The sequence below is a fragment of the Prionailurus viverrinus genome, chromosome A1 (genome assembly GCF_022837055.1).
Source record: "Prionailurus viverrinus isolate Anna chromosome A1, UM_Priviv_1.0, whole genome shotgun sequence".
Taxonomy (NCBI): Eukaryota; Metazoa; Chordata; class Mammalia; order Carnivora; family Felidae; genus Prionailurus; species Prionailurus viverrinus.
This window is the reverse complement of record NC_062561.1, coordinates 224,528,334-224,542,791: the sequence shown is the minus strand read 5'-3', so window position 1 is coordinate 224,542,791 and position 14,458 is coordinate 224,528,334.

Below are 14,458 nucleotides of genomic sequence, written 5' to 3'. Positions count from 1 at the left end.
GCAAATAAAAACCACAATGCGATATCACCTCACACCTGTGAGAAGAGAATGGCTATGCCCAAAAAGACAAAATATAAAAAAGTGTTGGCCAAGTTTAGGAGAAGTCGAACCCCTGCCCACTATTGGTGGAAATGCAAATTGGTTCAGTCACCATGGAAACAGTACAGTGATTTCCCACAGATTAAAAATAGAACTACCATACGATCCAACAATTCTGTGGGTATATATCCCCCTAAAAAAATTTAAAGAAGATCTCAAAGAGGTACCTACACCACCAGGATCCTCTCATGTTGCAGTATTATTCACAATATTCAATATATGGAAACAACCTCAATGTTCATCAACAGGTGAATAGATAAAGAAGATGTGGTACACACACGCACGCACACACACACACACACACACACACTATTATTCAGCCATCGAGAAAGAAAGAAACACTGCCATTTTCAACAGCTTGAGTAAATCTTGAGGGCATTATGCTAAGTGAAATAAGTCAGACAAAAAAAAGACAAATATCGTATGATACCATGTATGTATATGCGAAATATCAAACAACCAAACTCATAGAAACAGAGAGTACAATGATGATTTGCAAGGGCTAGGGGTTGGGAGAAATGGGGCAATTTGGTCAAAAGGTATCAACTTCCAATTATAGGATAAATAACTTTGGGAGGATCTAATGTACAGCAGAGTGATTATCATTAATATTATATTTCATACCTTAAATTTCCTAAGAGAATAAATCTAAAATGTTCTTAGTGTGTGCACGCGCGCGCGCGCGCGCACACACACACACACACACACACAAATGGCAGTCATATGAACTGTTGAAGGCGTTAAGTAACACTATGGGAATCATTTTGCAATATAAATCATATCAACACATCCTATACTTTAAACTTATGCAACGTTTTATGTCAATGATATTGGAGAAAAAAAGGAATGCCATCTGCATTTCAACAATCAAGACAACTCCCAAGGCCTTGGGGATCTGACCTTTGCCCAGCAGACCCTTAAGTGAGCAGCTACCTCCACATAGTCTTCTAAAGATGGAGACCCTGAGAGCCACAGGCATTAAACCCAAGCAAAAGGCTGTCTTGAGGTCACTGTACAGAGATCCCAGTAGGACAATGTCCAGTAGAGCTGTGGGAGTGGGGTTATCTCATTGACCCCAGAGCAGCAGAACCACTAGTGTTCAGTTCTACCTACTGGAGAATTGAAGGCGTGAAACTCCAACCTAGCAGAGCTATCGTCGGCAAAGCTATGGGAGTAGCCTCTCCCCAGTGTGTCCAGAAGTAGGAACTTCCACCCCGGTGGGCTTAGGATTTTGAGTTGATGCTAGAACAAGTTAAGATTTTGGGGACTATTAAGACAGAACATATGCATTTTGCATGCAAGAAGGACACGAATTTGTGGGGGCAGGGGACGGATAGAATGCTGTGATCTGATCATTTGTGTCTCCCTCAAGTCCATGTGTTGAAAACCTAATGCTCAAGATGATAGTGTTATGAGGTGGGGCCTTTGGAAAGTGATTAGGTAAGAGAGAGGAGCCCTCAGGAATGGGATTATTGTCTTTATGCAAAGGACCCTGGAGAGATCCTTTGATCCTCTGTCACAAGAGTTGACAAGAAGTCTGTATTCTGGATGAGGGCCCTTACTCAACTGTGTGGACACTCTCATCTTGGAATTACAAACTGCAGAACTTGAGAAATAAATTTCTGTTGTTTATAAGCCATCCAGTCTGTATGGTATTTTGTTATTATTAGCCCAAATAGAGTCAGACAATGACTACAATTTTTAGTTGTTTGCTTTTTTTTCAAATGGGATGACTCTGAATGAAGGAAAGGCTTTTACACAGTATCTCAATGAAGGGGACCAATTTTGCTTTTTAATTTCTTAGGTGAGAGGAAATAACATTCTATATGCTTTAAGTAGTCAGTATAGAACACTGGAATAGAACAATGGAATGAAAACAAAGAAAAAGAAAATCATCAGGGCAATAAGATCCTATTGATTGGGGCAGGGTCAAATGGAATACTACAATAATAATAGAAAACATATAATATTATTTTCCTTATAGAAATGACAAAACTGAAGCAGGAATGTAAAATAATTCTAAAAAGATAGCTCACTAGCAAATAACAGTAGATCTGTCTGATAGGAAAGCCTCATTTTTTCACCACATCTTTCTACCTTGGCATATATTCTGTACCCCATTTAAAACCACCAAAATGTGTACAGCAAGTAAACAAAAGTTAAAGTACATATAGTAATTCTTCTAATGTAAAAACTGCAAGGATTTCCAAGAAATTATGAATGGCCACTATTACACTCTGCCATAAATATTTTTGTGCAGAGTACCTGACGTCAACTTTTTTCACCGTGGTAATTAAATTCTATGAAAATGAAATCAAGTGAATGTAAGTGAACAAACACCAAGAATAAGCTAATGAATAGATTTAAGCATTTGTACTCAAACAATTATGATATACCCATAACCATTGAGGGTTGTGCAAAAGTGCATTTTAGTTTGAAAAGCAAATATTGAAATAGAATGTAAGTCAGCATGTCTATTGTTGTATTTGTGACTGTTCTTATCTAGATAGAGCTTGTTAGTTATGTGATTAATATGTGAGACGCCACCACTTAATGCTTTATTTATGAACAGATAAACACATATCCACTCAGCACATAATAGACCCCATGAGAGATAATATGTTGTCTATAATGATTAATATAACATAAACTTCCTGATTAAATGACTTGTGTTCTTGTGGATTTATTATACCGGTTTTTTGAAGTTGTTTTGTTGTTCAAGTAGCTCATGGGGTTAGTGGAGTCTAGAGTAAAGAATATCTACTTATGAGATAGGAGCAGATAATATAGGAAAATGAAGTAGATTTAGTCTAAGAAACAGTATGAATGAGTAAGAAAAATGGTAAATTGGTGACCAGATTATAGACTGAATGGCCCAGTCATTACTGCTTTAAATGAATTGATCGATGATGCAATGAGGTAATGAAGAACACTGTTGCCCAGTCACTGATATTTCAAGTTTAACATGACATCTAGTTTTTATGTGAAATTTCAAAATTCTCAAATCATGAGAAGAAAAAGTTAGAACTTAAACAAGTCATAGTGGAAGTCAAACATAATGCATATATTATAATTGTTATGAATACAGTGTTAGTATCTGTTGGCTTATCCAACAACTTAGGGTATCAGGTGTCTATTATTAATGCGGTCAGTAAATAGGAGACTACCACAATGGACACCTAAACATGGAAATAGTGTGAATTTCAAATGACACTAGGATATTACATATAAAATGGATTAAATTAAACATCTGTAGAAGTCAGCTGTTTTACGTTGAACTATGTTAAAGAGGCTGAAGTCCTAACACCCAGTTAAAATGCAGTTATTAGGTTGGGCTCTATTCCAATATGGCTGGTGTCTTTATAACAAAAGAGAGACAGAGATGGAGACAACATCAATAGTGCCATGTGACTAAGGAGGCAGACATGTGCAGTGATGTGTCTATAAGCCAAGTAACCCCAAGAGTTCTAGCAACCCCAGAAAGTAAGAGAAAATCATGAAACCAATTGTTCCCTAGAGTTCTCAGAGAAATAATAGCCCTGCTGACATCCTGGTTTTGAACTTGTAGCTCTTAGAACTGTGAGAAACTAAAATTCTGTTAAGTTACCTCGTGTGTGGTATTTATCATGGCAGAGTTAGAAAATTAATACTTCTATCTCTAATCCAGAACACTGCATGTGTGCATTTGGGATAAGAGGAATAAAGAAGAATACCTACAACCTATTATGGTGAAAGGCTGAATACCTTCCTATTAAAATCGCAGGTAAGGCATGGATGCCTGCATTCACTGCTTTCATTCAAAATTGCCCTACAGATTCGAGTTAGTAAAATAAGGCAAGAGAAATAAACAAATCACCCACATTGGAAAGAAAGAAATAGAATTGCGTTTATTTGTAAATGGCGTGATTTTCTTTGTAGAAAAAAATGATATAGAGTGCTACAGAAACTAGTCAGCAAGTTTAGCAACTTTGTAAAACATAAGATTAACCTGTAAATATGAATCATATTATACATTCTAGTTATGCATAGTTGAAACTGAAAATGAAAAAAAATGAAATACCATTGACTATAGCATCAAAATTTTGAAATACTTTGGGAAAATTACGATGATGTGAATGGCTTTTACAATAAAAGCTATAAACATTGCTGTGAAAAGTTGAAATGTTAAGTAAATGGAGAGATATACTGTGATTATTTGTAAAAAGACTCAGTATTTGTAAGATATCAACTTTTACAGATTTATCTATAGATTTGTAGCAGTCAAAACTCCAGTAGGTTTCTTTTTTTGTAGAAATTGACAAAATGATTCTAAAGATTACATGGAAATACAAAATTATTTGAATATACAAAAACATCTGAATATTCATTTAAAAAGGGATGTCATTCCACACCATGAACTGTATACAAAAATTAACTCAAAATGCACTTATAAAATACAGGTAAATGCTAAATGTGTAACATTTCCAGAAGAAAAAAATCATAGAAAACTATTATGACCTTTGGTTATAAATGTGTGTATGTATGCATCTTAGGTACAGTGCTAACAAAACAATCTACAAAATAATAAATTTAGGGGAGCCTGAGTAGCTCAGTCATTTAAGCATCTGATATTGGCTCAGGTCATGATCTCATTGTTCCTGAGTTTGAGCCCCACATGGGGCTGTTTGCTGTCAGCACAGAGCCTGCTTTCGATCTTCTGTCCCCCTCTCTCTGCCTCTCCCCTGTTTGAGCTCTCTCTCTCACTCAAAAATAAACATTGAAAAATAATATACTTTACTTTAAAAAAAGAATAAATTACAACTTTGATTTCATCAAAATTAAAAAAAATAAAATTTTAATTTAAAAAATTAAAAAAAATGTCTCTTCAGAAGACATTCTTAATATAATGGAAAAATAAACCATAGATTTGGAGAAAATATTTGCAAAGCATAACCCTAAAAAAGGATTTGTACACAAATATGCAAAGAACTCAAAAAAGGTAATAAGAGAACAACAACAAAAAAGCAATTCATGCCTCCCAATGACCACAAGGTTTGAATCGACACTTTCCAAATGTAGATATGCAGATGCAAAAAAAGTCACATGCAAAGATCAGCATCCGCATCAATCTCTAAGGAAGTGTGAGGATTTTTTAAGTCAGCTTTTCTATGACGCTTGCAAGGAGAAATGGTAGTTAGGATCTGGAAATACGTATTCCTTTTGGCAGTCACATCAGACACGCACTCCTTTATAGCATCTTCCATTAAGATTATTCAGTTAATGTCCTTGTTCTGAGTCCATTAAGAATCATTAAAATTATAATTTGGTCTTATCATAATAGATTTTCTAAGAGACGGAAAACATGCTGATCAATCAACATGTTGAGCTATTTTTTTTCCCACTCAATCTGGAAGGATTGCCATGCGCGTTAAGCCTTACTCTTCTTGTGAGATACGTCAATCACTCCTCTAAAACTAATCAATTTATGGTCTGAGAAAATGCTAAATTTTGTCCTGCACCTGCAACCCTTAGTATCAGACCCACAAACAGACTTGACCTCCCCAGCTAACGACTTTCTCTGAGACCCTGCTGATTGAGCTAGGGAATTCTCTATTTTTAACTAACATTTTTAACGAACACCTAAAGGAATCCAATTATCAGAGACTAATTATTATAGAATCTCACATAACAGTGTATGAATTAGAAGTCAAGTCACATTTGGGGTCAGTGAACTGCATTCTGTTCCATAGCCATAGTGCGTCAAATTAATTCTCAGGGATAGCACATAGATTGTAACCTACTTGTAGCGTAGCCCTGACATTTGTTTCTTTTCTTCTGTGTATTGGAAATTCTTGACTCAAGTTTGCGTTGCTAAGGCATCCATTTCAAAGAAGCATCCACTTCAAAGAAGCCTCTGTCAAATGAACACACTGCTGGTCACAGGCCTGTAGATAAAGAGCCAGGCCACTTGCCCACACTAAGGTTCCTTTTTTGTAGACCCTTGATTGATTTACCTAACTGGCCATGGGGCCACTTGAACTTTTCTCTTCCCTGTTTTTAATTCCCACGGTTTTGTTTTAAATTTACCAATAAAGAGTAAGCCCCGGAAACCCTAGGTCCCCACCCTTGACCCCAATAAAAGCAGACCCCCAGGCATATGTGCTCCCTCTCTCTCTACCTGCAACCTCACTGTGTGGCCTCATATGTGCTGTGTACTTTCTAGGTTCTGCAAGCAATAAACCTTTATTATTTATTTATTTATTTATTTATGTTTTTTTTTCAAAGTTTCCTGATAGTTGTCACTGAAGGGTGCCTTGCAATTGTAGGAACTACTGGGTCAGGTCCAACCACAACACTGGTTATTGATAGGCTGAGGCCAGCGAACAACATACTACAATTCATTTATATGGGTTATTTGAAAACCTCTTCAAAGGAATAACAGGCAAGAATACTGGTATATTTTATTTTGTGTTCAAGAGCTAATTCATCGTAGAAGTTCTTAATTTTTTAATGTTTTCTTTTATTTTGTTTTATTTTTTTATTATGAGAGATAGAGTATGAGCAGGGGAGGGGCAGAGATAGAGGCAGAGAGAGAATCCCAAGCAAGAGCCTTACCATCAGCACAGAGCCTGAAGCGGGGCTCAAACTCATGAACCATGAGCCAAAATCAAAAGTCGGAAACTTAAACAACTCAGCCACCCAGGTGCCCTCATAGAAGTTTTTCTTTCCAGAGAAAAGTTTTTCTGCATATTTCCCAGTTACATTGTAGCCATTCCTTCTCATAAAAAGATAGCACTTCTTGGGGCACCTGGGTGGCTCCCTCATTTAAGTCTCCAGCTTCTGCTCAGGTCCTGATCTCACGGTTCGTGAGTTTGAGGCCAGCATTGGGCTCTGTGCTGACAGCTCAGAACCTGGAGCCTGCTTCGGATTCTGTGTCTCCCTCTCTGACCCTCCCTTACTTGTGCTCTGTCTCTCTCTCTCTCCCCAAAATAAATAAATAAAATTTAAAAAAAATAAAAAAGACAGCACTTTCTGCATTGATTTTGATTTCTAGTGCTAGTTACCACACAAATAATTTTTTTCTTGCAGATTCCATCATAATTACATGCACCAATCCTAATGCTAACCTAAAACCTCAATTATATGCTTTATCTAAAGAATAAATTTCTTAAACACTAAACTTGGTTATTAAAATGAAGAAAATTTACCTTGTCTTTAAATTCTCAACTTAATGATATTATTTTTAATAACATATAAAATTAAATCAATATAATTATTTTATTTCCCTTGTATATTTGTTATTTTTGACATATTTATTTTTTATTATTTATCATATGCTACATATTATATATAATATTATAAATACAGATATTAAATATATATTATCTGTGGACTGAGCCCAAAGTCTAATGAAAGAAACAGATATATAAACAAGCAATTATAAGCAAAGCATATTATAAGCCCTGTAACAGAAATATAAATATGGTGTTTGAGGTGGTATCTCTAAAATGTCATTGTTTATATTGCCACAATTATCAGTAAAACAAGTAGTTTATAAATCAAAATTTTGATATTCGTAGAGAATGACAAATTCAACAATTACTGAATTTATTATACATAGTAGTATTATTTAATAAGATGTACATATCATTTAACTGCCATTTATAATACCAATTATATTTGTTATTCATGATAAATAGAAAACAATAATTTCTATTGTGAGGAAAACAGTGCAATAATACCAGTATTTTGAATTACCAACATTTTTTTTTTCAATTTCAAAAAGCACATGTAGGATTTAAATGATAATAAAAAAAAAAGATACATAACCCGTAAACCTTGCTATTTGGGTGAACTTCATGTTAGAAAAGGTTATACTTATTTTTGGGGGGATGTTATACTTATTTTGGGGGGATTCTTGTCTGAGAAAATATTTAAAACCACGGGGCGCATTAACCCATTTCTAATGTACCCTATGTTAACACAGTTGTCTACATGTATGGCATTTTCATCTCAACATTGGTGACTATCCTGGTATCCTAGAGCATGAAATGACACAACAGACAATCTTGCACAATATTTCTTTATTTCATGTTTTCATCTCTGGTTACAGAGTTCATAATCCAGCTCACTGAAACTGCTAAGGGGATAGGTCACAGTCCCCAAACACATACTGCAGGTTCTATGCACTGAGATGCTGATTCTCAGATAGAGAAACTGAAGGACTCCATAAAAATCCGCGTTTTGCTTTTTTTTTTTTTTTTTGCTTCTATTCTTGCCAGGACCTGCACCCCCATTTCACACATGTCTTGTAACACAAATAGCATATGTTCTCCTTATAAAGGTCAAACACTGAATGATTTCTCTAGAATAGATAACATCAAAAGAAGGACCAGGTGAGAATGGCCCAACAGAGCGATCACATGCATACCCCGGAATACTGGAGCTAAACATCTCAACTCCAAGACCCCTCGACTCCAAGGATTAACACTTGGGTGTTCACCTTTGTTTTAACTGGCTCCTGGATGACTGAGGGGACGCCGACACCAGACCACCATCCTCAATAAAAAACCTGCAGACCCTGAACAAAGACAAGGCTCCGGCTTCTTTCCTTTCCAAGTCTCCCAGGTGCTCCGTCTGCACCTGCTGTCTGTCTGTACCTTCAATAAACTCTGCTCTCACTTCTTGCTGATTCACATTTGATTTCCATTGACAGGCCAAAGACAATCTTGGCGGGTCCTGCGTTACCTGCTATGGGTCCCTGGGTCCTGCCTGCCAGCATCAATTGGATAAAATAAAAATCATTTACCTGCATCACAGTGCTGTCACAAACTTGCAAGGTGCATTAATTTTTCTATACTTTCTACATCCTAGACAATACTTGCTTTCAAGACATTTTTTTTCCCCACCACCTAGTTGTACATGTTTCTTTCAAAATTAAATGAGCAAAATCTCATCCTGATATTTCGTTGCTTATATGGACTATATTTTCACCCAATTTTCTTTTTGGAAAAATTCTCTTGGAGTGATAGTACCTGAACAGTGATTCTGTGCCTAAGTGAATTACATGTAATGGGGACAATAGCGCAATTAGGGATGTCATTTGTAAAACTGATGTACAATTTCACAAACTTTACTCTGAAATAATTCTTAAAAATAAAGTTAACTTTGCTTATAATTTATCATCACCAGAGCCGAATCGATCTGTCTCTGAGTCACATACCTTAGAATATGGGACATATATAAGGATCTAAAAAATATTATGCAAATTTGAATTGAAGAATAAAATTGTGCCTCATTCTCCACAGGTGCCTCTGGTTGTAAATATTTGATTACTCTTGTTTGTTATAAGTTTCAAAAACAAACTAAAACTTTTCTATTTGATTCCTAAATATTTTCTCAATTACAGTATTGCAAATATCCCAAACATACATGAATATTAAAAACTCACAGCCTCAGAATTTTGATGAGGTTCACAATGTTTAGATACTTGGATTTTCAACTCAAATCATATATTATCACATACACCTGCTCACACATAGACACACACACACATACTGAATTACGATGAGCGGATAACAATAATAGAAACACTATTCTATGAATCCGATTCGAAATATTAGCTAATTTGACGGCTTGGATAACTTTAAAAAATTTTTTTTTCAACGTTTATTTATTTTTGGGACAGAGAGAGACAGAGCATGAATGGGGGAGGGGCAGAGAGAGACAGAGACACAGAATCGGAAACAGGCTCCAGGCTCTGAGCCATCAGCCCAGAGCCCGACGCGGGGCTCGAACTCCCGGACCGCGAGATCGTGACCTGGCTGAAGTCGGACGCTTAACCGATTGCGCCACCCAGGCACCCCTTGGATAACTTTTTTAACCCTGTAAAACAAGAAGCATTGACATGAAACAAATCAGCATTATGATGGTGATGCTTCATCACGTTTAAAATGTAATAAAGTAGGGGTGCCTGGGTGGCTCAGTTGGTTGAGTGACCGACTCGGCTCAGGTCATGATCTCAGGGTTCACGAGTTCAAGTCCCACGTGGGCTCTGTGCTGATGGCTCAGAGCCTGGAGTCTGCTTCAGATTCTGTGTGTGTGTCTCTCTCTCTGCCCCTCCCCTGCTCGCTCTCTCTCTCTCTCTCTCTCTCAAAACATAAATAAATAAATAAAATTTAAATGTAATAAAATATATCAAACATTTCTCATGCCATGGGATAATGGGAGAAAAATGGCATTGGTGAAACTGACCTGAACAACTTTTATTTTCATGAAATGTATTCTTGTGCAAGTGGCTGATGCCCTAGTAGCAGTTTGTGTATTTGATGTAAAAGGCATTGCATCTGCTAGCAAGCATTTTGCAAGGTCAGAAACGAAACACATCTGAACCTGCTGTTAACATTCAGCAAAATATACTGCAGATATTCTGGAATCTTTTTTTTTTCTGTCACTGTGGATCAGATGCCATGCAGCCTACATAGACAATGATGGCATACATTCCATTTCTGTAAAAATATGCTTTTCAATAGAGAAAGAATGAACTCTTACCAGTTCAGATGCAGAATCTCACTGCACTGCATCTCCCTGACTACTGAAATCTTTAACGCTCACAGAAACCATTTAAAGGATTTGAGCATGTCTGTGAAAGTGATGTACAAGTTAAAAACATGGTAAAGAAGATTCCTTCGGAATCAAACTCCTTCATAAAAGACAAGTACTTCCTTTCTAAATTCAAAATAAGAAAATGTGACCAGTGATTCAAAATAATGGGCACTCAGCCATTTCTTTCCTCCTGGTCAAACCTTTTTTTTTTTTTTTTTTTTTTTTTTTATCCTTATGCTAAGTGTAGCATAACTGTACTCTAATTTCATGGTACATAAGTTGGTACATCACAACATCTCAATAATTAGCCTATCAAGACAGAGAGATCTGGGGCGCCTGGGTGGCTCAGTCGGTTGAGTGTCCGACTTCAGCTCAGGTCATGATCTCACAGTTTGTGAGTTCGAACCCCGCATTGGGCTCTGTACTGACAGTTCAGAGTCTGGAGCCTGCTTCAGATTCTGTGTCTCCCTCTTTTTCTACTCTTCCCCTGCTCATACTCTGTTTCTTTCTCCTTCAAAAATAAATAAGCATTAAAAAATAAAAAAAATAAAGAGAGACCTAAACAAATACAAAACAACAGCTACTGAGAGGGAAAATGTTTAATTATATCTTAAATAGATACTCTTTGTGACAGTAAATTACACACACACACACACACACACACACACACACGCATGCACACACATACCTGCATACTGCAAATGGCATATCCCTGTAATATTTACAAAACAAATAATATGGATTATACTTCAGAATAATGGAAATTTGTGAAACTTTTATATTTTAAAATCATTACAGTTGGATATACTTTAATAGAATGATTCTTCACGTTTCTTAAGCCCAATTCAACCATTCCAGAAATTTACCATTTTTTTCAAGTTTTTTAAATTATATTACTTCTAGCGATGTCTTAAAAATTCTGTTGGCTATTTTGTGATGATACCTGTATCATGTCAAGTTTCCCCAACATTCTCTCTCATCAGTGGCATCAGATCATAGCCACAGTTAATTGGCATTCTTTTACTCAAAATTGCCCATTTTTGGTTAATGTCTCTTCTGCACTAGAGCCATAGTCTGGGCTCCAATATGTGTATAGTAACTAATTTAATATTCACAACTCCTTTTTTCTATCTTACAAATGATAATTTTAAGATGATAATCATGAGCTCATTATGAGATGTTAATTCATGCTCCCAATGACATAGTTAGTAGTTAATTGTTGAGTTAAAACCTGAGTTAGAGAAATCTAGTTATAAAAGCTCTGTTCTTCACAACTACAGACATTGTCACGAACGATGACAGCGTCAGCATTCTTGTGGCCACTTTGATCTACATAAATGTTCATGAACAGCCATTATGTCTGATGAGTGGTGCATTCAAAAGCCCACTATACGCCAGGTGACATCTACTAACTTAGTACCAACTTTGGGACTTTCCAACTATAGGAACATGGCCAACATTTTTGTCTCTATGGATTTCTATTTCCTTATTTTAAAATGAGCATAACTCTATCTAACTCATTAAACCTAGTAGTTTATAGTGACATCAAATGAGATGTAGAAGAAAAAAATATTTTTAAACACAGATTTTAAAATTATAGGTACAGTAGTAATACACTCAAAGAAGACATTATAAACCAGATAAACATTAAACTGCAGATTCAATAATAGTCTAACAATAAGTAGAGAAAGCAGATGGGAAAATTGCAATGCATTTAAAATAGGCAAATGGAAGCCTACAGAAAGTAATAAGTAGGTAGCTGTTTCTATTTCCATATCCTCATCACCTAAGCCTGTTGGTAATATCACTACTATAGCCATAATTCTTTGGAATAAAGAAATCTAATTGCCCGAATTTAAAGATGATAAAAAGTAATATAGTTGCACAAAGGAGTTAAGGTGTCCTTCTTGATTGTTCACCAAAGGCAGGGGGAAATAACCTTTTCCTTCACTCTCAACTGTATTGTATACCATTGTTCTTAGAGTTATCCTGGTTACTAGAAGCAGAGGCATCTGTGAGCATGTTAGGGCTCTCTGGGCTCTACCTTGACCTACTGAATCAAGATCTCTAAGGATGAGTCCCATTTAACATTAACAAGCTCCCAGGATGATTCTTATACATACTAATGATTGAGAATCACTGCTGGACACACAGACCCAACATCAAAGAAATCAAATTTGCTGTGCAGTAGAATGAGAAATATGTCAATAATGCTTATGTAACTCTCCAGCCAGATATGTGCAAAGATATGAACAGAGAAGAACAGAGATGGACATATTCATTCAGGGAACATTTAAATACCTGCTCTAGACTTGGACCTGAGTTGAAATGCTGAGGTTAACAAAGGTGAATAAAGCATAGTCCTGCCTTTACGTAACTCAAGTAATTAACTGTAATAATTATTGGAAGTTTCCAAATCAAGACACCTCATCAAACCTAGAGGGATTAAAATAACTACAAAGAAGGTGATATTTGAGCAGTGTCTTGACAATCATGTCAGTTTTAAGAAATAATCTACGGATCAACACTTGATTGGAAAGCCAGAGATAACATGTTCAAAGTCATGACAACATGAGGAAGAGTGGATAATTTGGAAAACTGACAATTGTAATCTGATAACAAACAACTGAAAAGCATATGCAAAAGTTGAAAAGAAAGAAAGAAGGCAAGAAAAAGAAAGAAAGAAAGAAAGAAAGAAAGAAAGAAAGAAAGAAAGAGAAGGGAAAGGAAGTTGTGAGATAGGAATTGGAGATATAGACTCAGTTCAGAACAATGTTGTTCTGTGTCATACTATGAAATGAAACTAGACGTGATTCTATGTTGCTTAGAAGACTCACTGAAAATCACAAGAAGGGTGGCGATGTGTTGAGATTCTAGTTTTAGGATATGGATGGATTAGAGGGCAAGAATGGATGTAAAAGGGCCCAGTAAAGAAGATATTGAAGTTGACAAGAGACTTAAAAACATATCCTAAATTATGAGTGGAGTCAAGGATGAAGAAGGAAGTGTGGTTTCCAGAGATGTTGGTGCATGTTGGGAATAAAATATAAGATATATAAGATAATCTAATACACCTAATATAAGATATATAAGATATATAAGATAATCTAATACACCTAATATAAGATAAGGTGTATTATTGAGAGGCGACATCTTTAGTTTGGAGCATGACAGTTTGAAGTCACTGGAGGAAATGGTGAATCAAAGAGTTTTTAATGGAGGAAAATTCTGGGTTAGAAATACTAATTCCAGAGCCATTACCATGCAGGTGATAGCTGATCCCAGAGAAATTGACGAAAGTTCTCAAAGAGACTGACAGTCAGGAAAGAAGATGAAGCGAATCAGGGGAATAAGAAAGGAAGGGAGAGCATTAAAGTAAGTGAAGGATTGTCTTGAGGGTAATAATGGGTAGCTAAGCATTGAAAGATTATGCAAAGATTAAAAAAATAAGAACCCAAACTATGTTGAATATGGCAATGTAGAGACCTTTGAACTATCAGAAGAAAACCAGGTCAGTAGAGCGGTTGGACAAATATTTTAAAATTTTGAGGACTAAAAGGAAACCATGTGGCTGTATAGAAAGGCACTATTTAGAAAGGACATGGAACTGTTTAGTTTTAATTTTATTTCTTTTGAGGGAATAGTTTTTAAAATTAAAAAAATATTTTTAAAGATGGGAGGATTTTAAATAGATATACTCCATGTCAAAAGGACCTAGCAGAATGGAAACAATGTTTTCTTTCCAGAAAGAGGACATAATTAAAGATATAAGGCA